At 42.5% G+C, this 22,861-nt stretch overlaps 1 pseudogene; it reads left to right on the forward strand.

Annotated features, from left to right (window-relative positions):
* Positions 1–515: 515 nt before the first annotated feature.
* Positions 516–22,861, forward strand: part of LOC124655890 — a 30,030-nt pseudogene continuing 7,684 nt past the window's right edge.

Below are 22,861 nucleotides of genomic sequence, written 5' to 3' on the forward strand. Positions count from 1 at the left end.
TGTCCCATGAAAAATGTTCTAACTCGGTAAAATCTGAATTTATGTAGAAGATGTTTAGTTGTCCGATTCAGTGTTCTTCCCCTCCTCTCACAACCTTAAATAATGAAGGGATAAATTAACCCACGAAGGGATATCAGAAGATTTTAGCCGTCACGGGGAGCCAAAGCTTGGAGAGGAGGGAACACCGAAGTAAAAGCCTTGGTGTCTAGATACGTCCAAATGGAAAGAGTATATCAAATTGAACGTACTGTGTTAGGTTGGTTCTGCAGCTACTAAGAATAATATGGCAGATCATGGGTCGAATCCAGCGACCTGCAACCTTATTTTTCGCGAAAATCCAACGCTTCATTCTATATATTTTAACGATAACACTCGTCACTAGCTAGCTACCGCTCCTGTTCGTACATCGTCGCCTATAAATAGGAAGCACGGTCGCTCTTCTCCTTCAGGAACCAAGCTTAGTGAGCACGGCAAAGCGAAGCTTGGTAGCACGGAGTGGAAGCACAGAGTATTTCATGGCATCATCAAGAGGTGCTTCGACTCCTAAGGAGCCGTCTAGATCTGGGCCCTCGGTCTGGGGTGACTTCTTCATTAGCTATGAGCCACAGCCGCTGCAGGTAGGAGAGGCTACTCGAATCTAGGTTCTCAGTTCACATTTCACTCCTCGATCAGACTGATTTTAGACTACAATTCATGCACATATATTTCTTATCTTCTTGCTGCCATTTACAGATGGTGTGTTTGCAAACTTCCCTCCATGATTTGTCAGAAACTATTAGTACGTCGAATGCGTGTGTCTTCCGTTTTAGCTTGTATTATCGCCAAACCAATTTGAGTGTGTTGGTCAGATTAATTAGAATCCTCAGGAAAAATGACACGTGGGCCTTCATCATATATGGTTTGCTTCTTGCCAGACCAAGGTAGTTAGAACAACTCTAGCAGACACTGCATCGAACCTACAGCCTAAGGTAGTTACAGTAGATTTCACGTGGACGGATCTGGCCACCGCGATCAGCAGAAGGGTTCAAAGTTCAGCAGCCGCGACATGCCAACCGCCATCTATCTCTATGCGATGGAATAGAGGGGACGGCAAGGAGATATGTCTCCCCCAACACAACAACAGATACAGGCATACAGCTCACTGATGCGTACCTTGCCACGCCAGGCGCTTAGGGACCTTTTTTGGAAATTTTGTCAAAAAGGACCACCTGCCCCAGTTTAATGTCAAAAAGGACCACCTGTGAACGGAAATGCCAAAAATGCCGTGGCGGCAGCACGGCCAGGCGACGCGTGGCGCCTGCCGCCGGAGCCGGTGGCGGCAGGGCCTGCCGCCGTCAGCCGTGGCGGCATGTCCGCCTCCGTGAGCCGGCCGTCGACGGACGGACGCCGACGTCGCCCTGCCGCCGTAGCTGCCGGCGGCACGCTGAGCTGGCAGCCTGCCGCCGCGACCGGTGGTGGCATGTGCTGCTCCCGACAGCTCTGCACAGCGCGTTGACGGCGCGGATTCCGACGTTGATGGCTCTGATTCCCACGCAAACTTTGTCAGATTCGAGCTGTCTCTGATTCTGAGGCTGTTTGCTCCGGTTTGAGTCTATTTGGCACTAGTTTTTGCACTTTCAGCTCTATTAGCTCTATTAGAGACTGTAGTTGTACAGAAAATTGATTGCTGATACAGAAACGTGACCACCGAAAGTATGCAGCGCCGCATGCTTTATAACCAGCCGCTTCTTGCATTGTCGCGAACACGCGCAGCTGCTCTCCTCTGTCTTCCCGTATGAGCTGAAAGAACACACTTAGTTAGTCTCCTCTCTTGCTGAGAACACAACCATAGTTCGTTGATTAAGTGCAATGATTAAGTGCATGATGCAATAGAAGGGAAAACAACAAGGTTAGTTCATTTGGATATTTGATTTTATTCGTACATGCATAATTTTTATGTTTCCATTTCTAGTAAGTAGACACGCATCATTATATTAGCATAGCATGTAAGGCACTGTAATATTTTTAGAAGCACGTAATTATAGTTAGAAATGCAACATGATGGTGTGTGATGTAGACATATTGTATATGTATGAGTGAAATTGAAATGCAGCATGACTATATGTAGTGTAGTATTATTATAGTGTAGTATTATTGGACGTAACTACACGACGTATATGAGAAAATGGTCTAATTTTTCGAAGTAGTGTGTGCGTATGTTAGATTGATTTTATTCGTTGATGACCCTGTGTATTCTTCTTGGATTATCGCAAAACAAAAGAAACATGCACATGTTATAACTATATACCTTGTATTAGCATATTATGTACAGCGAGTGAGATTTTATGAAGGATGTAATTTAATTTGAAATAGAACAACACGTAGTGCAGCGTACTATTATTGCATGTATGACTGAAAATTAAAGAGATGGATAATTTGTTGAACTAATAACCGTATGTTAGGAACATGCTTTAACTCGCAAATTTTAATGTGTATTTTAGGTGGATTGAAGTATGCACATGCTCTCTCACAGTTATTACTTGGATTATTGTGGCACGTAAATTATTATTTGGAAGAATATCTATCTGCAAATTAAGGTATATATATGATGTCTTTTAATATTTTGTCTTGTGTATTTTTTTGCCGTATTATTTAGAAAAGGAAGGATTAATTATTTTCGTAAAGTCTTACCGCCATGTTAGAATAAGTGTTGTAATGAAATTATTAAAACAGTAATATGATTTAAGGTAGGATGTTACTAATATTATTTTAAAAATCTGGTTGTGCGGTAGGTACGATGGAAAATTTGGTAGTGTACTATGGGGACGTCGTACGTGACGAATTCGGTGGGGTGGATTTCTCGAACTGCGACACGATGGAAGTTGCGGTGATAGATATGGTCAATAGAGCATTTGCGGATGTAAGAAAAATCATCCGAGCCCCATTTGGTCAGGGGATGCGTGGACGAGAGGATGACGGTTGAGGCTCTTATCGTCGTAGAAGGGAATGGACCTCCCCGTTGGGGTTTGCGGGAGGTAAAAAATGATACAAATTGGCGTACGTACATGAGGTTTGCAAGCACACCTGGTGCTGCTATGTACGGACGGCCGATGGTGTATGTGAAGTTTATTTCAGGTACGATGATGCTTGGAGGCGGTAGGAGCGCTGCGAGAAGAGCAGCTGTCCATCACCGCGAGGCCCTAGCACCGGCCTGTCGGATCAGCTTGCCATGACCGCTGCTCGTAGCATCGACCCATCGGAGCAGATGCCTAGCCACCATAATGTTGACCCAGGATATTGGTCCGCGGTCGTCGACATCAGCGAACATGTGGAGGGATTGCACGAGGCGTTGGATGATGATGCTCATTCATCTTCGTCCGAATCCTCGTCGGATGAAGAAGGAGTAGGTCCTCCCCGGAGGGCGGTCCCGAGTCCAATGGACCACGACTTCCTGCAGACCATGACCATAAGCAATGAATTTCGGTCTGTTCCGGGCCTAGGAGAGGATAGTCTACTAGTTGGGCAAAGTTTCCCCGATAAGGACTCCGGCTGACCGGGCAATAAAGAGGTATGCATTGAGCATATCTCGGGAGCACAGAGTGAAGCGATCTGATCGAAGTCAGCTAAAAGTGATATGTGTCAAATTGAATGAGGGGTGCATGGGGAGAGTGATCGCTCGAAAGAGCTACGGGGTATGTCAGCCCTGGCATATCTCAAAAATAGAACCACATAGTTGCGAGCAGGTGGGGGCTATGGCTAAGCACCGCAACGTCACCGCAAAATATTTGTCACATATCTTGCAAGTGGCGGTGGAAAAAGACATCAATGTTAGTGTGAAGACGCTGCAAGAGACTGTAGAAGATCAGATTGGCTTCTCTGTCAGCTCCAGAAAGGCAAGGCGTGCCAAGGAGGACATTTTCCAGAGGCTATATGGCACATATGAGCAAGCATATGACCTAGCCCCCAGACTGCTCCATCAGATATCATCAAGTAACCCGGGGACTCATGTATTCAGGAGAGAACGTCCACACCCCGAGGAGCAAAATGAAGAAATACTTGACCGTTTATTCCGGGCATTCCCGCGAGGCTATACGAGCATTTCAACACTCGTCGTCCGGTGTTGTCAATAGATGGTACCTTCCTCACTTGGAAAGTACAAGGGCACACTCCTGTTGGCGATCGCCGCGGATGCAAACAATCAGCTCCTTCCTATTGCATATGCATTGGTGGAGAGCGAGAACAAAGATAGCTGGTTACGGTTCTTATGCTGCTTGAAGATTTCAGTTGTCGGAAATCGCCCCAATGTTTGCATCATCTCTGATCGCAACACGGGGCAATTGAGTGTGCTCGAATTTATGAAGGTGGCACAAGATCCAGATTGGGGGTGGCCCGATCTAGAGACAAGGTGGTACATGCGGCACTTGGCAGCCAATTTTTACTCAAAGTTCAAGAACAAGGATCGGTTCAAGCTGTTCAAGAGAATGTGCATGCAGAAGACAGAAGAGAAGATGAATGCAATTTGGAGTGGAATCAATGCCGAAATTGAGAAAGCTGCGTTGCCACAGAGAACAGATCGGAGGGGCAATACCGGGACGAGTTAATTTGTCTACGTGGATTTCCGAGAGTTGCCCCGATTTAAGCAAGTGGGCGCTTTCTCACGACTGCGGGGCACGGTACGGCATAATGACCACCAACATGTCAGAGGTGTACAATGGTGTGCTGAAAGGTGTGCGCGCCCTCCCTATCACGGCGTTGATTACTGAAACTTGGAACCGGACTTTGTCGTACTTTGCAGACAGAGTTCAGGTAGCCAACGCTCGGGATGCACTGAACAAGCCATGGTCTGAAAAGATGCAGCGACATCTCGACGAGAAAGAAAAAAATCACAAAGCCATGGTTTCCGTCAAATTGACGCACTTAGGAATAAGTGGGAAATACATGTACGCGCCAAGCTTGTGAGAGGCCACCACAGAGGCTCAAGAAAGCATGCTATCACCCTCGGAACTAGCTCGTGTGAGTGCAGTTGTAACAAGCCAAAACTTTTGGGATACCCTTGTAGTCATGTCCTCAAGGCTGCTTCAGCACTGAGAACATCGGCGTGCAGTCCTACATATCTCCGTACTTCAACACATACAACCTACTGCACACATGGAATGGTGAGTTCGGACATGGGGCATTGGGCAGCACTATAGGGATGTATGGCCGGATAAATCCACCATATGGGTTCCGGACCCGACGTTGAAGAGGACCGCGAAGGGTCGACGTCAATCTCGCCGTCATAGAAATGACATGGACCATAGTCAGTCGGGAGAACCACGCCGTTGTCGCGTTTGCAGATGTCCCGGTCATGCGCGAAGGGAATGCCCGTACCGTAGCAACAACAACCCAGCTTGATGTTAATTATAATAAGTTGTAGTCATGATTTGTTGTAATAAATTTATGATTATTTCTATTCATAATGTGATGTAATATATTTATAATAATTTGTGCGCATGATTTGCTGTAATAAAATTATGATTATTTCTATTCATAGTGTGATGTAATATATTTATAATAATTTGGGCGCATGATTTGCTGTAATAAATTTATAATTATTTCTATTCATAATGTGTTGTAATATATTTATAATAATTTCTATTCATATTTCTAACATATTTATAATTATTATGTGTACAGGTGATGACGTCGCACTTACCAGACCTTTTAGAGGCGTCGTTTGATGCCGATCACCGTTGTCACCAATGGTTGGACCCGAACGCCCACTTCGACCCCCTCAGCCCTTCGGGCTACGCGGCATCAAAAATAGGCTCCATGTTCACGATCGTTATATGGATCACTTGCGCGCTCACGGACTTCTTTCATATTCCAAGCTTACATCAAGCAACGAGAGGTTTCTGTTGGACCCATCTCTTATGTCCGCCCTAGTTGATCGTTGGAGACCTGAGACCCACACTTTTCAGTTACGTTGTGGAGAGTTGACACCGACCCTAAAAGATGTGTCCATGATTACTGCTCTTCCTATCATTGGTAATCCAGTGGTCCCCCAAGCATATTCTAGTAATTGGCCGCTACGAGGTTGAAGCACGGCTTGGTGTTCCATTTCCTGTTAACACCCGCAGTGGGAACCGTCCTAGAGGTGTGCCTACGAACTGGATAGTTACACATTTTGCTAACTTACCTGCCAATGCAGATAATGTCACGCTGGAACGACATCTATTTGCATATGTGTTGTATCTCTTAGGTATAATGTTCCCTTCGTCACACGGTGACGTTGTTCTCCCTAGTTTGATTAAAATTGCCGAAGAGATAGTAGATGGCCCCTTACCTCCCAGGCCCATATACAGCTTTGGTTCAGCCATGCTTGCTCATACATACAGGGGGTTATGTCATGCCACCCAGAAAAAAATCTAAATGCCACATACTTACCGTCAGCTATGAGTTTCTTCAGCTATGGTCATGGGAGTACCTACCTGTTGGACGTCCCCACCTATCCAACATAATCCACCCATATGATTTTGGTCAGGCTATACATGGCCCTCCGACATTTGGATCTCGTTGGGTACATGCTAAAAAAATTGGTCAACAAATGTGGTGCACGGTTGTTACCCGGAATACCACCGGGAGTTTGAGGGGCTAGAGGATCACATGATCGGATGGAACCCATGGACGGATGATGTCGCTGTGTGGGGTGCTCAGCCACCTACAGCTGATATGTATACGAGCTCCGACTTGTGGTTAACACGCTGCCACCTCCTCTTTCTTTGGATGGTTGAGACATATAACCCGGAGCGTGTTATGCGGCAGTTTGGGCTCTATCGGGTTGTTCCACCACCATTACCGAGGCGACTTGACGATCTAGTTCACACGTAAGTGCGCTCATTTCAATATAAAATGTATTGCATTTTATTTATGACTTACATCTTCCTAATTAAATATATCATTTGATTTCAGGCAAGATAATAAAGGTTTGAATTGTGCCGACTGGAGCAGTCGTAATAGACAGTGGATAGAGCTGTGGATTAATAATGCGGCATCCGATGTAGTGCAAGAGCATAGGTACGTTTTGTATTAAATTATTTCGATTATTTTTATACATGTGCTAACGACAATTATTTCTTATATTGGTAGACCATATAGTGACGCCACATACGACCACTACAATCATTGGTATCGCAATAGCACAAGGATTTTGCTCACCGGTCCTCCACCGAGAGAGGACGAGAGATTCACCGGTTGTAGGGACTGAACGAACAGCGGCATACCATCGCGATACCTCGGTACTTGCAATTCTTTAAAAATATGAGTTTATTGCAATTGAAATAAATATCCACACCATTTTCTCATACTTTGAATTTTCTATTTTCAGATACAAGAATATAGGGAGATCGCTCGGTCTGCGTCGGATGCTTTGCGGCTGCGAAACGTGAATACTCCTGAAGGAAAGTCCCTGATTAGGCGTATTTTTAATACGGCCATGAACGGGCTTAAAAGATTTGGTTGTGCTCGAGATGACGATGTTGTTACGCGAGAGTACGACATGCCAGATGCACCATCGTCTAGACCCAGTATGGCGCGTACGACCAGTATGGCGCGTACGAGCACTATGGCGCGTACGAGCCAACCTCCTACGCGGAATCCATCATATGCACGCGTCGACTCATCTCTACTTGACCGCTCACAATCAGCTCGCATGTCTCCGCCCCATGCCACCACACAGGTATTATCAGATACATCTAAAATTATAAATGCGCGTACGTTCTTCTACAAGATTTTACAAAAAATATTATCTTCTGCGCATTAAAAATAGGAGGAGAATATTTTCTCTACTAATCCGTTCGGGGAACGATTTTCATACACCCAAGGGGAGCCTTCAAACATCGACAACACCACTCGCGTATGTTCATATTTTATAAATAATCACTCATACAACATAAAATTACGCCTATTATTTACGAATATTTTCCATCCGCAGCAATCTTTTGAACCTGACTGGTCAGAGACGGAAGCTGGACTCGGCTACAATATGCCTCCTCCACAGGTTCCTTCAATTTTAATATATAATTTCTCCTATAAAAATATTCATGTCTATTACTTACAACTAATTTTTTTACGCAACAATCTTTTGATCCTGCTTGGCCCAACATGATAGCTGGTTTCGGCCACAATATGGCCCCGCCACAGGGTACTGAGCATATGCAGGAAGAATACTATCCCGGAACTTCTAGTCAACCTGAGAATCAAGGGATATTTAATGAATTCTTTGGAGCTGACATTATAAGCACACAAGGCAGTTTAATTCCTCCGGCGACACAATCTCAACATGTATTACAAACTCCACCACGGAACTATGAGGAACACACGAGATGAGGAGAACGAACAGTACGGTCGAGGTTTGCGCCAACATCGTATACGAGATCCTTGGTCGCCTTCCGGTGCTAAGCGAGAGACCACCACGCCGTCGTCGACAAGGGTGATATGTTGACGACTCTGCCATATTACTATTATTTCTATCTATGTATGACCTATGTATGAGACATATTTCTATAATTTGGAATAATAATTCAACAGGTACTTCAAAATAAGATACATCAACATGCAAAAAATTCAACATAAAATTAAGTTACTACCAAAATGAAGATACATCGGCAATGCCAACACCACAACTTAAAATAAACGCTACGAGTAACATTATAAGCTTCACTTTTTTCCCTTCTTCTTGCTCTTCGATGATGAACTAGCCTTTCCCTTCTTATTCGGTGGCATAAAATCATCGTCCAAGTCAACGCAAGCGGATGCAGCCCTTTTTCCCTTCAAATATTCATTGCTCTTAGCCAGACTCCTCGGCGTGAAGACTTCTTCGTCATCCTCCGTCGAGGAAGCCCATGTATATGGATACCTTAGAAATTCTTCTTGTTCCTTCTCATCCTTCGGTTTCTTCTTCTCAAACCTTGCTTGCAACCTAAGAATCTCTTGTCGTAATTCCACCGGAGTTCGGCCAGGCATACCTGCGTGCTTAGAAAAAAGCTTGCCTACCTCAACGAGAAGATTCACATTCGTGACCAGATCTTCGACATTTTCTATGTTATTGGCACTCATAACTGAAGTAGCAGAGGAGATAAGAGGAGCAGCCATACGTGCAGTAAAACTACGATCTCACCGAGGAGCCATCTTCTGGCGACTTCGATTGTGTACAACAAATGAATGCCCGGGGAGGGGTTTTATAGCACGCGGCTCAGAGAAAAGGCTGGAAATCTTGGCGGGAATTCATGGCGCGAAATTTTGGCGGGAAAAAATAAGGTGGGAACTTTAGGTGGGAAAATTTACGCGCGAACTTTTTCCGGGAAACCAACATTTATTATTAATACATCTGCCGAAATAAAGTTGGAAATATAACTTAAATTAAAATACGGCTAATCACTACAACGGAATTTAAGATACAACGCGAAAGTAAAACAGAATTTAAAATACGTAGTTACTACAACAGATCACTCTATTTGCCCTGCGTCCAGCGTGGCTATTTTCCAGTCTTGTCGCCGCGTTCTTCTGCTGCCTGCGCCTCAGCAGCCCTTTCTCTTAATCTCTTTCTTTCCGCTTCACGGGCCTCTCTGCGCACCTCTTCCTCTGCATATCTACGTGCAGCCTCATCATCCATCCGCTTCTGATTTACCTCGCGATTTCGAGCTTGCTCTGCCCTTAATTTTTGTATCTGTCTCTCTCTTTACGCTTTATCATTAGCAATAGCCTTTTCGAAACGCTCCTCCTCATGGAACCTTGCCCACGCACGCCTCTGTTTTTCCTCCACCTCACGGCGAGCCCAATCCGGCTGCTCCTGGTCTATCCGGTGAAACCGAGTTGCAAAGGGGCGGCGGAGACCGCAACAAAAACAAGACGATTAATAAATAAAAATTAATGACATACAAATATGATTTTTAATCATCGTTGTTACAACATACCGCAGGTCTCGAGGACGATGAACTTGTATGTGCGGGTGGATCATGATCGTAGTATGCGCACATGAAATATTTCATGCCGAACTTATCCGAAAAATCCACCACTTCCTTCACCTTCGCAAGGCGGCCGCACCAACACCTCTCTGCTCTAACCCCCGGCGGCAAAGTTGCATTCTTTCCCTTCATCGGTCTAAAATCCTGGTCTGAGCAAGGCACACTCATGCTGGCTAAGGTATGAGCACTTGTGTACCAAATAATATCAGCGAACTGAGCGAGAGAATTAGGCACACTCGACGCCGGCTTTTATAGCGAACCGAGCGAGAGAATTAGGCGGGAAAATTTAGCAGAATATGCCTCAATCGGTGCAATCAGCCAAAAAGCGGTACAATAATTCGAAAAAGTACATGGAAATCAGCGCCGTCGGCGCGCTGTGCAGGCTGTCGGGGCAGCAGCACTTGCCTCCACCGGTGGTGGCGGCGGGCATGCCACGTCGGCGTGCCGCCACCGGCAAGGGCGGCGAGGCTGCGCAGACGTTCGACGGCCGGCTCACGGAGGCGGACATGCCGCCACGGGCGACGGCGGCAGGCCCTGCCGCCACCGGCTCCGGCGGCAGGCGCCACGCGTCGCCTGGCCGTGCTGCCGCCACGGCATTTTTGGCATTTTCGTTCACAGGTGGTCCTTTTTGACATTAAACTGGGGCAGGTGGTCCTTTTTGACAAAATTTCCTTTTTTTGGGCTTATAGGACATCCTCTCTTTCAGCTTCTCTAAATCCATTTCCTAAAGTTGTTTAAATTCTAAATTAGTCAACCCATTACTAATTTTGAAGTTTAAACGAATTTGGAAGACGGTCTTCTAGGAGAAGTCGTGGAAGGGTAGTTTCTATTGTAGGAGAAACCCTTCTAGAAACCGAAGAGGAGTGGGCCTTAGTCACCCAACACCGATACAGGTAAATGAGAAAGGGGAGGGGAGGAAGAAGGCTTCAGGGGATGGCGCAGCTCACCCGCGTCCCCGTTGCCGTCACCGGTGACGTGGGGTTCAGTCGCCTCCTGGTTTGATCTCTGCTCTCTTTTCTGTTTGATGTGTGGGAGGCGCCTCGGCTTATCCAAATTTCCCAGTTCCAACTCTAGTTCCTAGCTTCCTGCGACCCGGATGTTATAATATTTTCATTGGTAAATTACTTAGAACTAGTTGGATGCCCGTGCTTCGCCACGGCCTTTTCAAATTTGTGTGAAAAAATAGTTCCATAATATTCTAAAAAAATAGATCCTACTTTTATTGAATTATATTTTGCTAAAATTCAAAACAAATGAAAATAGGAAGCACCTCAAGGGCCCTCTACTTTTACAAAGCAAATAAAACAAAATTACGACGTAGTCTTCTACTTTTATTTTAGAAGGGTTCACTCCGCCTCTAAGAAGGATTCCACATCTATCGATGAGAGAAAAATAAACAATTGGTTCGTGTCGCATTAGCTACACACAATTTGGACCCACTAAAAACACATTGGCCAAAAATACAAATAAATACATGCTTTCTGCTCGATTAACACACACACACATAAACACACAATACTATATTTACTAATGTGTCAAAGGCACAGTAAACAAAAATACATGCCTAAGAGTAGTATTTTCTTTGAAAGAGGACGTACCACCACCATGACACCACTACAATGACAACTGCAAGCTCCGAGTTAAATCTTGTATAATATGGTATTGAAAATATTTCAGAAGAATTATTTATATTTAAAAATATTTTTACCAAGTAAACCTTCACATTGCCGGAGATTACTTGCAAAAATATACATACCTCAGAAGTTTGACTTCTTAGAATCAAGAGACAGCTTATCTAACTAAACTTTAATTGTTTGTTAGCTAAATTCTTATGGTTGTTATGAAACAATTCACACATAGACAATCAGCACATACTTGTCAAAATGTCACAAAGTATACTTCACATGAATAAAACGTGGCACCATTGTGTTTTTCTTGTAATTTTTCTTCCAAAATATTTGTGTATGTCGACAGTGCACATAATATTGACATATTAATCGTAATTAAAATATATTTGGGTAAGCCAACAGTGCATATAATATCCACATTTTAAGCAAAAAAACATGGAGGTAACAAACTCATAGTAGCGTTGCTAAAAATAAATCAGTCCAGCTAAGAACTTCATATATCAATTTGTGCACATTTTAATTTCTCCAAAAATACACTAATATAATTTAACTAAAGAAAATTTGAAATACTCTGGTGTTCGTTGTAAGTGGCTTACATTGATGAATCTCTTGATCAATGCTACTCCCGGAGTAGTTATATATTTAAGTGCACAAACTTCCTGACATGGCATTATCTGACCACTCTACTCTAACCTTGACGACCGGCAATGCTTAACAACTTGCAAGGAACCTGCATACGACCTACAAAAACATGACAAACCATTATAGTTTAGTTGTGCTAAATGCTTGTGAAGAGATCAATAATCAATATAGACTTGAAAATTTTCCGATCAGCATGGGCCTAATAAAGAGGCTACAAACTGAGAAGTCCAGAAAACAAAAACGAAATAAATCTCACATGGAAGATGATAAAAGAGCAAGAAAAGTTACCCGCTACTATATGATAATATGATACATGTCGGCTGCCCAGCTTAATCTCTCGTCTAAAGACCATATGCCTGTAGGAATCGCGTTGCATCCGAGTCATGCACTGGTATTGATGAGATCAGCTTAACCGAACATGTACATAGGAGTGGCACTTTGTCAGTCGATCGGTTGAGCATGAGGCATGTGGATTTAGATTGGATTACCTCCGATTGCCTTGTTGTGGACTTGTGCTCACTCTCCTGGAATCTTTCCTTGAAAATTCCGTGAAGAATGAAGATGTTTGGTGACCCACAATATTGGCCTTGGAGATCTAGACCCTACCCTGAGACAGCATGAATATCAAAAGCTCTAGCGCAACCATGTCAAATCTCTCAACCATCCTACATGTATACACCTACAATGTGCAGATGAACTCAAATCAATTGTGGTGTGCATAGTAGTAGTACTCCAGCTAAACTGATCATAGCAGGTAGAAGAAAGTAGCTGGAGCGGAATGAGAATTGTACCAGATGTAGACATGTAGTCGACCAAACAAGTCCGGTTTGCTTGGGTGATGTGGTCGTCTAGTGTTGGCCTAGAAAATTGTACTTGCTGCTGAAGGTTCGCCTGACATGGAGCACGTACTTTAGTCAGTCGACCCAGGAGGCCTCATTGACGAACACGGCCCGCGCCTCGTCGTGTCCACCGCGCCATGACGAGTAGAGCGACCACGGCCTCCTCGATGCAAACGGCATGCGTCTCGCCGTCCCTGCCGCACCACAAGTAGAGCGCCGCCTCAGCGTGCTCCCGATCGTACGCGCCGCCAGGTAGGATAACACTACTGCAGTAGGTCACCTTGTTGAGAACCTCCGTACAAGGGAGAGATAAACCTGAAACCTGATCGTGATGGTGAGGGCCTACCGGGGATTCCGCATGCTGCACGTGAGCTCAGGAATGTATTGCGAGATAATGTTGATGGGTGCTCCCAAATTCCACTCCATGTGGGTCTGCTAGCTTCTTGCCGATAGTGGTGGTGTGCTGAAGACGGTGGTGGTGACGGATGCAGCGACAGAGGCAGAGTTAATGTGGATGCTTGAGCCGACGGAACGGCGGGAGGTCAGAGAGATAATGGCGGCGTCGCCTGTGGTACATGTGGGTCTCTACATGTGGAGGCTGGTCGCCTGTGGTACATGTGGAGGCTGTTGCGGCTGATTGTGAATCTGTGGAGAAGATTAGGCAGTTGTTATCTCGGATACGGATCTCCTCATTAATCGGATATTCTGTTTTTGTGTAGAGACATTCTGTTGCAGCGCCACCAGATTAGGAGTTACGGTGGCATTTTTGTAGTTGCGTAAAAGTGTGACACCACCACGCATTCAAATGTTTCACCTTAATAGTAAAGAGTAGGCCCTGAAGAGTTTATGTGTGCTATCATCTTGGTAGGATAAAGACGTGGGGGTATTATTGTTGTGTTTTCTTTGTTCCGCACGCAGGTTTTTTTTTGTGTAACGTGACATGGGCTGGAGTTGTTTTGTTAGTTGCGTTTTCTTTGCTACAGCAGGTTTTTTTTTCAAGATTGCGTTGAGATAAATCATCTTGGTAGGAGACGTGGGGGGTATTATTGTCCATCCTGAAAATGTGACACCAGGCATTCACCAGTTTGCTCTTAATAGTAGAGAGATCAGAACGGTAGTTTCCCATGCTTTTTCTTTTGACGTGAAACAGTGCAGCTTGCACCGCAATTTTTACTAGTTTTGCTTATTTGTACGGAAAACTTCATGTATTTATATTTTGACTTTTGCATGAATATACAAAAAAAAAGACACAACTAGACATCAACGCCACATGCAATTGCTACTGCCCTGTTTTCTCTCCTCTGACATGCGCATTCAGAAATACCAAAAGCAAGTGTACATTCTCTCACATATGCATACAACAAGACCTAAAACGGAGTGTACCTATAACATGTATCCAGGACATCGTCAAAGAATTTTTTGATTTTGAACTAATAAAAAACTATCGCTTCAATTGTTAATCCGATCGACGTGTGTTTTGATCACTGGATTAACAATGAGATCTTCAAAACAATATAACATGTTGAAATATCCTACCGCCCATTCTCCATTAGTTTAGACTTCTAGGTGAATTGACAGGTGAGAGAGGGGCAAAATATAGTTTTTTTCTATTTCAATATTGTACTATCACTTATCGTTAAATAGGCAAAAATATTAGCCTTTCACATTTTAGATAAAGGAAATATATTAATATCAAAAGATACCAATTACACCCAGCCTCTGCACCAACGCCCCATCCTAATGGCAGTACGGATGCACATAGCCAAAAAAGAGTAAAGAAAACTAAGAAATAAAAGTCCCGCTACAGCATTCTAGACCTAGCAACAACAATACAACCACCACCGTGACAACACCTGAAGTACAGACTCTCCAAAAGCGACGCCTCCAAGAAGGGAACAGTGCACCAGTGCCATCGTCGCCCGACCAAAGATCTTAGGTTTTCACCCTGAAGATAATCCCACTCTCAAAACAATGCCTCCAACAAGAACATTGCCAGGCACAACCAATTAAGGCCAGACCTTGGGTTTTCACCCTTAGAGGTAGGACTCTGAACTTCTCTTGTGCTGCCGCCCCCACATGCATACCAGTGCTACAGAGCCCGGAATGCCAAGCAGATCCCTTAGCATCACGGAGACTCGAATCTCCTTTAGCCGGTTGATGTCTACGTTCCCCCTCCTTTCCTGTAGACAGTGTTGGGCCTCCAAGAGCAGAGGTTTGTAGAACAGCAGCAAGTTTTCCCTTAAGTGGATCACCCAAGGTTTATCGAACTCAGGGAGGAAGAGGTCAAAGATATCCCTCTCATGCAACCCTGCAACCACAAAGCAAGAAGTCTCTTGTGTCCCCAACACACCAAATAGGTGTACTAGTTCGGCGAAGAGATAGTGAAATACGGGTGGTATGAATAAGTAGCAACGGTGCCGAGAAAATAGCTTGTCTGGCGTGTAGTTGATGGTGGTAGTATTGCAGCAGTAGTAACGCGATAAAACAGTAAGCAAGTAGCGATAGCGATATTTAGGAACAAGGCCTAGGGATTACACTTTCACTAGTGGACACTCTCAACATTGATCACATAACGAGAATAGATAAATGCATACTCTACACTTTTGTTGGATGATGAACACATTGCGTAGGATTACACGAACCCTCAATGCCGGAGTTAACAAGCTCCACAATAATGCTCATGTTTTAGTAACCTTTAGTGTAAGATAGATCAACGAGACTAAACCAAGTACTAGCATAGCATGCACACCGTAACCTTCATGCATATGTAGGAGGAATAGATCACATCAATATTATCATAGCAATAGTTAACTTCGCAATCTACAAGAGATCATGATCATAGCATAAACCAAGTACTAACACGGTGCACACACTGTCGCCTTTACACACGTGCAGGAGGAATAGAACTACTTTAATAACATCACTAGAGTAGCACATAGATGAATTGTGATACAAAACTCATATGAATCTCAATCATGTAAAGCAGCTCATAAGATTATTGTATTGAGGTACATGGAAGAGAGATGAACCACATAGCTACAGCGAAGCCCTCAGCCTCGGGGATGGATTACTCCCTCCTCATCATGGAGGCAGCGATGGCGGTGAAGATGGCGGTGGAGACGGCTCCGGGGGCAATTCCCCGTCCCGGTAGGGTGCCGGAACAGAGACTTCTGTCCCCCGAATTGGAGTTTCGCGATGTGGCGGCGCCCCTGGAGTCTTTTTGGAGGTTCGTCTTTTCTGTCGATGTTTTTAGGTCACGACGGCTTAAATAGGCGAAGAGTCGGAGTCGGAGGGGCCACGGGCTGCCCAAACCATAGGGGGGCGCCCCCCTGGCCGCGCCGGGGTGTGGTTTGGTGGCCCTGTCCCCCTTCTCTGGCAGTTCTCGTGTGTTCTGGATGGTTCCGGGAAAAATAGGAACCTGGGCGTTGATTTCGTCCGATTCCGAGAATATTTCGTTACTAGGATTTCTGAAACCAAAAACAGCAGAAAACAGGAACTGGCACTTCGGCATCTTGTTAATAGGTTAGTTCCGGAAAACGCATAAAAATGATATAAAGTGTAAACAAAACATGTTGGTATTGTCATAAAACAAGCATGGAACATCGGAAATTATAGATACGTTGGAGACGTATCAGCATCCCAAGCTTAGTTCCTACTCGTCCTCGAGTAGGTAAACGATAAAAGATAATTTCGAGGTGACATGCTACCAACATAATCTTAATCATACCATTGTAAAGCTTATGAGATGACTGCAGCGATTCGAAACAATGTAAATGCAATGAGTAAACAATTGAATCATATAGCAAAGACTCTTCATGAATAGTACTTTCAAGACAAGCATCAATAAGTCTTGCATAAGAGTTACTCATAAAGCAATAAATTCTTAGTAGAGACATTAAAGCAACACTATGGAAGATTAAGTTTCAGCGGTTGCTTTCAACTTGTAACATGTATATCTCATGGATAGTTGTCAATGCAAAGCAATATAACAAATGCAATAAGCAAGTATGTAAGAATCAATGCATAGTTAACACAAGCGTTTGCTTCTTGAGGTAAAGAGGAATAGGTGAACTGACTCAACAATAAAAGTAAAAGAATGGTCCTTCAAAGAGGAAAGCATCGATTGCTATATTTGTGCTAGAGCTTTTATTTTTAAAACATGAAACAATTTTGTCAACGGTAGTAATAAAGCATATGCATCATGTAAATTATATCTTACAAGTTGCAAGTCTCATGCATAGTATACTAATAGTGCCCGCACCTTGTCCTAATTAACTTGGACTACCGGATCTTTGCAATGCACATGTTTTGACCAAGTGTCACAATGGGGTACCTTCATGCCGCCTGTACAAAGGTCTAAGGAGAAAGCTCGCATTTTGGATTTCTCGCTTTTGATTATTCTCAACTTAGACATCCATACCGGGACAACATGGACAACGAGATAATGGACTCCTCTTTAATGCATAAGCATGTGGCAACAATTATTATTCTCATATGAGATTGAGGATATGTGTCCAAACTGAAACTTCCACCATGAATCATGGCTTTAGTTAGCGGCCCAATGTTCTTCTCTAACAATATGCATGCTCCAACCATGAAGGTGGTAGATCTCTCTTGCTTCAGACAAGACGGACATGCATAGCAACTCACATGATATCCAACAAAGAATAGTTGATGGCGTCCCCGAAACATGGTTATCGCTCAACAAGCAACTTAATAAGAGATAAAGTGCATAAGTACATATTCAATACTACAATAGTTTTTAAGCTATTTGTCCCATGAGCTATATATTGCAAAGGTGAATGATGGAATTTTAAAGGTAGCACTCAAGCAATTTGCTTTGGAATGGCGGATAAATACCATGTAGTAGGTAGGTATGGTGGACACAAATGGCATAGTGGTTGGCTCAAGTATTTTGGATGCATGAGAAGTATTCCCTCTCGATACAAGGTTTAGGCTAGCAAGGCTATTTGAAACAAACACAAGGATGAACGGTACAGCAAAACTCACATAAAAGACATATGGTAAACATTATAAGACTCCATACCGTCTTCCTTGTTGTTCAAAACTCAATACTAGATGTTATCTAGACTCTAGAGAAACCAAATATGCAAACTAAATTAGCAAGCTCTAAGTATTTCTTCATTAATGGGTGCAAAGTATATGATGCAAGAGCTTAAACATGAGCACAACAATTGCCAAGTATCAAATTATCCAAGACATTATAGCAATTTACTACATGTATCATTTTCCAATTCCAACCATATAACAATTTAACGAAGAAGAACTTCGCCATGAATACTATGAGTAGAGCCTAAGGACATATTTGTCCATATGCAACAGCGGAGCGTGTCTCTCTCCCATAAAGTGAATGCTAGGATCCATTTTATTCAAACAAAACAAAAACAAAAACAAAAGCACACAGACGCTCCAAGTTAAGTACATAAGATGTGACGGAATAAAAATATAGTTTCAGGGGAGGAACCTGATAATGTTGTCGATGAAGAAGGGGATGCCTTGGGCATCCCCAAGCTTAAACAGCTTGAGTCTTCTTATAATATGCAGGGGTGAACCACCGGGGCATCCCCAAGCTTAGAGCTTTCATTCTCCTTGATCATAGTATATCATCCTCCTCTCTTGACCCTTGAAAACTTCTTCCACACCAAACTTTAAGCAAACTCATTAGAGGGTTAGTGCATAATCAAAAACTCACATGTTCAGAGGTGACACAATCATTCTTAACACTTCTGGACATTGCTCAAAGCTACTGGAAGGTAATGGAACAAAGAAATCCACCCAACACAGCGAAAGAAGCAATGCGAAATAAAAGGAAGAATCTGTCAACAACAGAACAGTCCGTAAAGACGAATTTTAAAATGGCACCAGACTTGCTCAAATGGAAAAACTCAAAACTAATGAAAGTTGCGTACATATCTGAGGATCACTCACGTAAATTGGCATAATTTTCTGAGTTACCTACAGAGAATTAGACCAAGATTCGTGACAGACAGCAATGCTGTTTCTGCGCAGCAATCCAAATCTAGCATCAACTTTACCATAGAGACTTTACTTGGCACAAAAACATGATAAGGAGAGGTTGCTACAGTAGTAAACAACTTCCAAGACACAAATATAAAACAAAGTACTGTAGCAAAATAAACACATGGGTTATCTCCCAAGAAGTTCTTTCTTTATAGCCATTAAGATGGGCTCGGCAGTTTTAATGATGCATTTGCAAGAGATAGTATTTGAAGCAAAGAGAGCTTCAAGAGGCAAATTCAAAACACATTTAAGTCTAACATGCTTCCTATGAAGAGGAATCTTGTACACAAATGAATTCATGAAGAACAAAGTGACAAGTATAAGAGGATAAAACACGAGTAACTTCAAGATTCTCAACATAAAGGGGGAAACTTAATATTATTGAAATGCATATAACCATATTTCCCTCTCTCATAATAACTTTCAGTAGCATCATTGATGAAATTCACAATATACCCATCACTTAAAACATTCTTATCATGGTTCATATGCATAGAAGTATCATTAAATTTGGCATAAGAAGAGTTATTCTCATTAATAGTAATTGGAGCAGGATTATTATCAAGAATTTGAACATGGTAAACAAGTTGCATATTAAGGGAATTGTTTTTGGTAACCCAATCATGACTATGACAAGTTTCATAAGGATAGTTAGAACCTATATCATAGCATTCTTTGTAATGATCATCGGAGATCGGAGGCACAGTGTCATCATAAGAAATAGAATAGTTATCTTTCACAATCGGTTTATCTGTGTCCACACCATTATTGTTATTAGAAGGAGATGTATCAAGAACATAATGACCAGTAGCTAAAGGATTTTCAAACACTTCTTCCCCAAGCTTAGAGCTTTCTATATCATTATGGGAGGAAGCATGGATAGTACTGACACTATGGCAATTATTATCATCATTTTCAGAATTAGTTTCCCAGAGATTTGTAATATCAAAAGTAGTGTGCTCATTCAAATCATGATTACTAATGTATGTAAAGTGCATAGGAAGATCATCGTATTTAGATTCATTATCACAATAATCATCAGGAGCAACATACTTACGGTTACCTATCGTTATCTCATATACGCGGGGATATGCTGTTACCTCTTTCTTTTTATTCCCCTTATTCTTCTTCTTCTTCTTCGTTCCCTTCTTCTTCTTCTCCTTCTCCTTTTCCTCGTTCCCTTCTTCAGGAGGAAGAGGCTCGAAGGGTGGCTTGTCCGCATAACCTGATTTACTTTCAGAAACAATAGAAGAAACTTGGGAGGATCCCTCCTTTTCATTAATTAGTTGAAAACACACAGCGGTCCTATCATATTTTGGCAAGGTGTCATCTTCTAAAATATTTTGTATGTAAGTATTTGTATGGTATTATCAATGCAATAAGAAAAACACCCATGCAGGACATCATCAATATCAAGATCACTCATATGTAACAAAGAGATTTTTCTCGATAGTTCTTCACACCCCAAAAATAAAGTATGTTCATCATGCTGATTAGGAGTAATTTCATCATCACAATACAAATTTGCAGCACTCATTGGGTTCAAATTATCATTGGAGGAGCATTGAAAATTAAAATGACCCACTTCATGGCAAACTTCACAAATAAAAGGATAGAGGGCACAAACTTTTTTACCAAGATCATCTAGAGCCCTAAACCACTTTCTAGTTTTTTCATTAGCATGATGGATACAATATTCATCTTTGATTTGATTAATTCCACAAGGTCTATGTATTCCACAAAAATTAACATGCTTATAGGAAATAACATTCTTAGGAGTTTGAGCATGCTCATTACAATAATTAACAACAATTTCATTCTTCATGCAAGCCTCTTTAAAAGGTTCATGATACTTATCAAAATTCTTTTTAGGCAATTCAAAATGAGAAGCAAAGGCTTTATAAAGATTTGCAGCAACTTGAGAGTCAAGACCATAAGTAGCACTCATATTTCGAAATTTATCGGTATCCATAAAAGTTTCAATGCATTCATAATCATAATTTATACCGACTCTTTACCTTTGTCGTTCTCCCAATCTTCGAGCGTTCTCCTTAATCCGATCAAGAAGGTCCCTTTTAAACTCTTCTTTGTTGCGCGTGAATGATCCGAGAACAAGTAGCATCCAGCAAGGTCTTATCTTGAAAAGAAAGTCTTGCATAGAAATTATCAATGATGATATTACCTGGAAGCTCATGATTGGGGCATTTGAGCATTAAAGACTTCAATCTCTCCCATGCTTGGGCAATACTCTCTCCATCATGAGGCCAGAAATTATATATTCGGTTTCGGTCTTTGTGAATTTCACTTGGAGGATAGAATTTAGAATAAAATAGAGGCACAATATCCTTCCAATCAAGAGAATGCTCATCTTTTAGTAGTTTATGCCAATGCGCCGCTTTACCGATCAAAGACATAGAGAATAATTTCTTCTTCACTTCATCCATAGAGATACTCGCACACTTGAATAACCCGCATAATTCATGCAAAAACAGTAAATGATCTCCGGGATGCACAGTTCCATCCCCTTCATAGCGGTTATCCATAACACGTTCAATAATTTTCATAGGTATTTTATATGGAGTACTTTCAGTAGGTGCATTTAAAATATCACAAGCATCATTAGAGTTATCGCATATGGGAGATAAAGTGTTATCGGAGCAAATTTTCTCACCTGAAGATGGGAAGCTAAAAAGATCACAAAAACTAGCTTCCCCAAGCTTAGACTTCTTCATAGCATTAGCAGTAATTGCATTCATACTAATAACATCGCTACTAGCATGCGAATAAGGTTCCATTGGTTTTTTAATGTTTGCACCAAACAATTCTAAATCAGAAAAAAGATTAAAAAGCTCACTAAATTTTTTTGTTGTTTTCCATTATGCCTAACTAGTGAAAATAAAAACAAGAAACAAAAAGATGCAATTGCAGGATCTAAAGGAAATAGCTTCGAGCACAAACACAATGGCGCCAGAAAAGTATCGTTACCCGGAACCGGAGTATGAGTGCCTTTTTACCTTTCCTCCCGGCAACGGCGCCGAGAAAATAGCTTGATGTCTACGTTCCCCCTCCTTTCCCGTAGACAGTGTTGGGCCTCCAAGAGCGAGAGGTTTGTAGAACAGCAGCAAGTTTTCCCTTAAGTGGATCACCCAAGGTTTATCGAACTCGGGGAGGAAGAGGTCAAAGATATCCCTCTCATGCAACCCCTGCAACCACAAAGCAAGAAGTCTCTTGTGTCCCCAACACACCAAATAGGTGTACTAGTTCGGCGAAGAGATAGTGAAATACAGGTGGTATGAATAAGTAGCAACGGTGCCAGAAAATAGCTTGCTGGCGTGTAGTTGATGGTGGTAGTATTGCAGCAGTAGTAACGCAGTAAAACAGTAAGCAAGTAGCGATAGCAGTATTTAGGAACAAGGCCTAGGGATTACACTTTCACTAGTGGACACTCTCAACATTGATCACATAACAGAATAGATAAATGCATACTCTACACTTTTGTTGGATGATGAACACATTGCGTAGGATTACACGAACCCTCAATGCCGGAGTTAACAAGCTCCACAATAATGCTCATGTTTTAGTAACCTTTAGTGTAAGATAGATCAACGAGACTAAACCAAGTACTAGCATAGCATGCACACCGTAACCTTCATGCATATGTAGGAGGAATAGATCACATCAATATTATCATAGCAATAGTTAACTTCGCAATCTACAAGAGATCATG

Source organism: Lolium rigidum, chromosome 5 (assembly GCF_022539505.1).
Source record: "Lolium rigidum isolate FL_2022 chromosome 5, APGP_CSIRO_Lrig_0.1, whole genome shotgun sequence".
Taxonomy (NCBI): Eukaryota; Viridiplantae; Streptophyta; class Magnoliopsida; order Poales; family Poaceae; genus Lolium; species Lolium rigidum.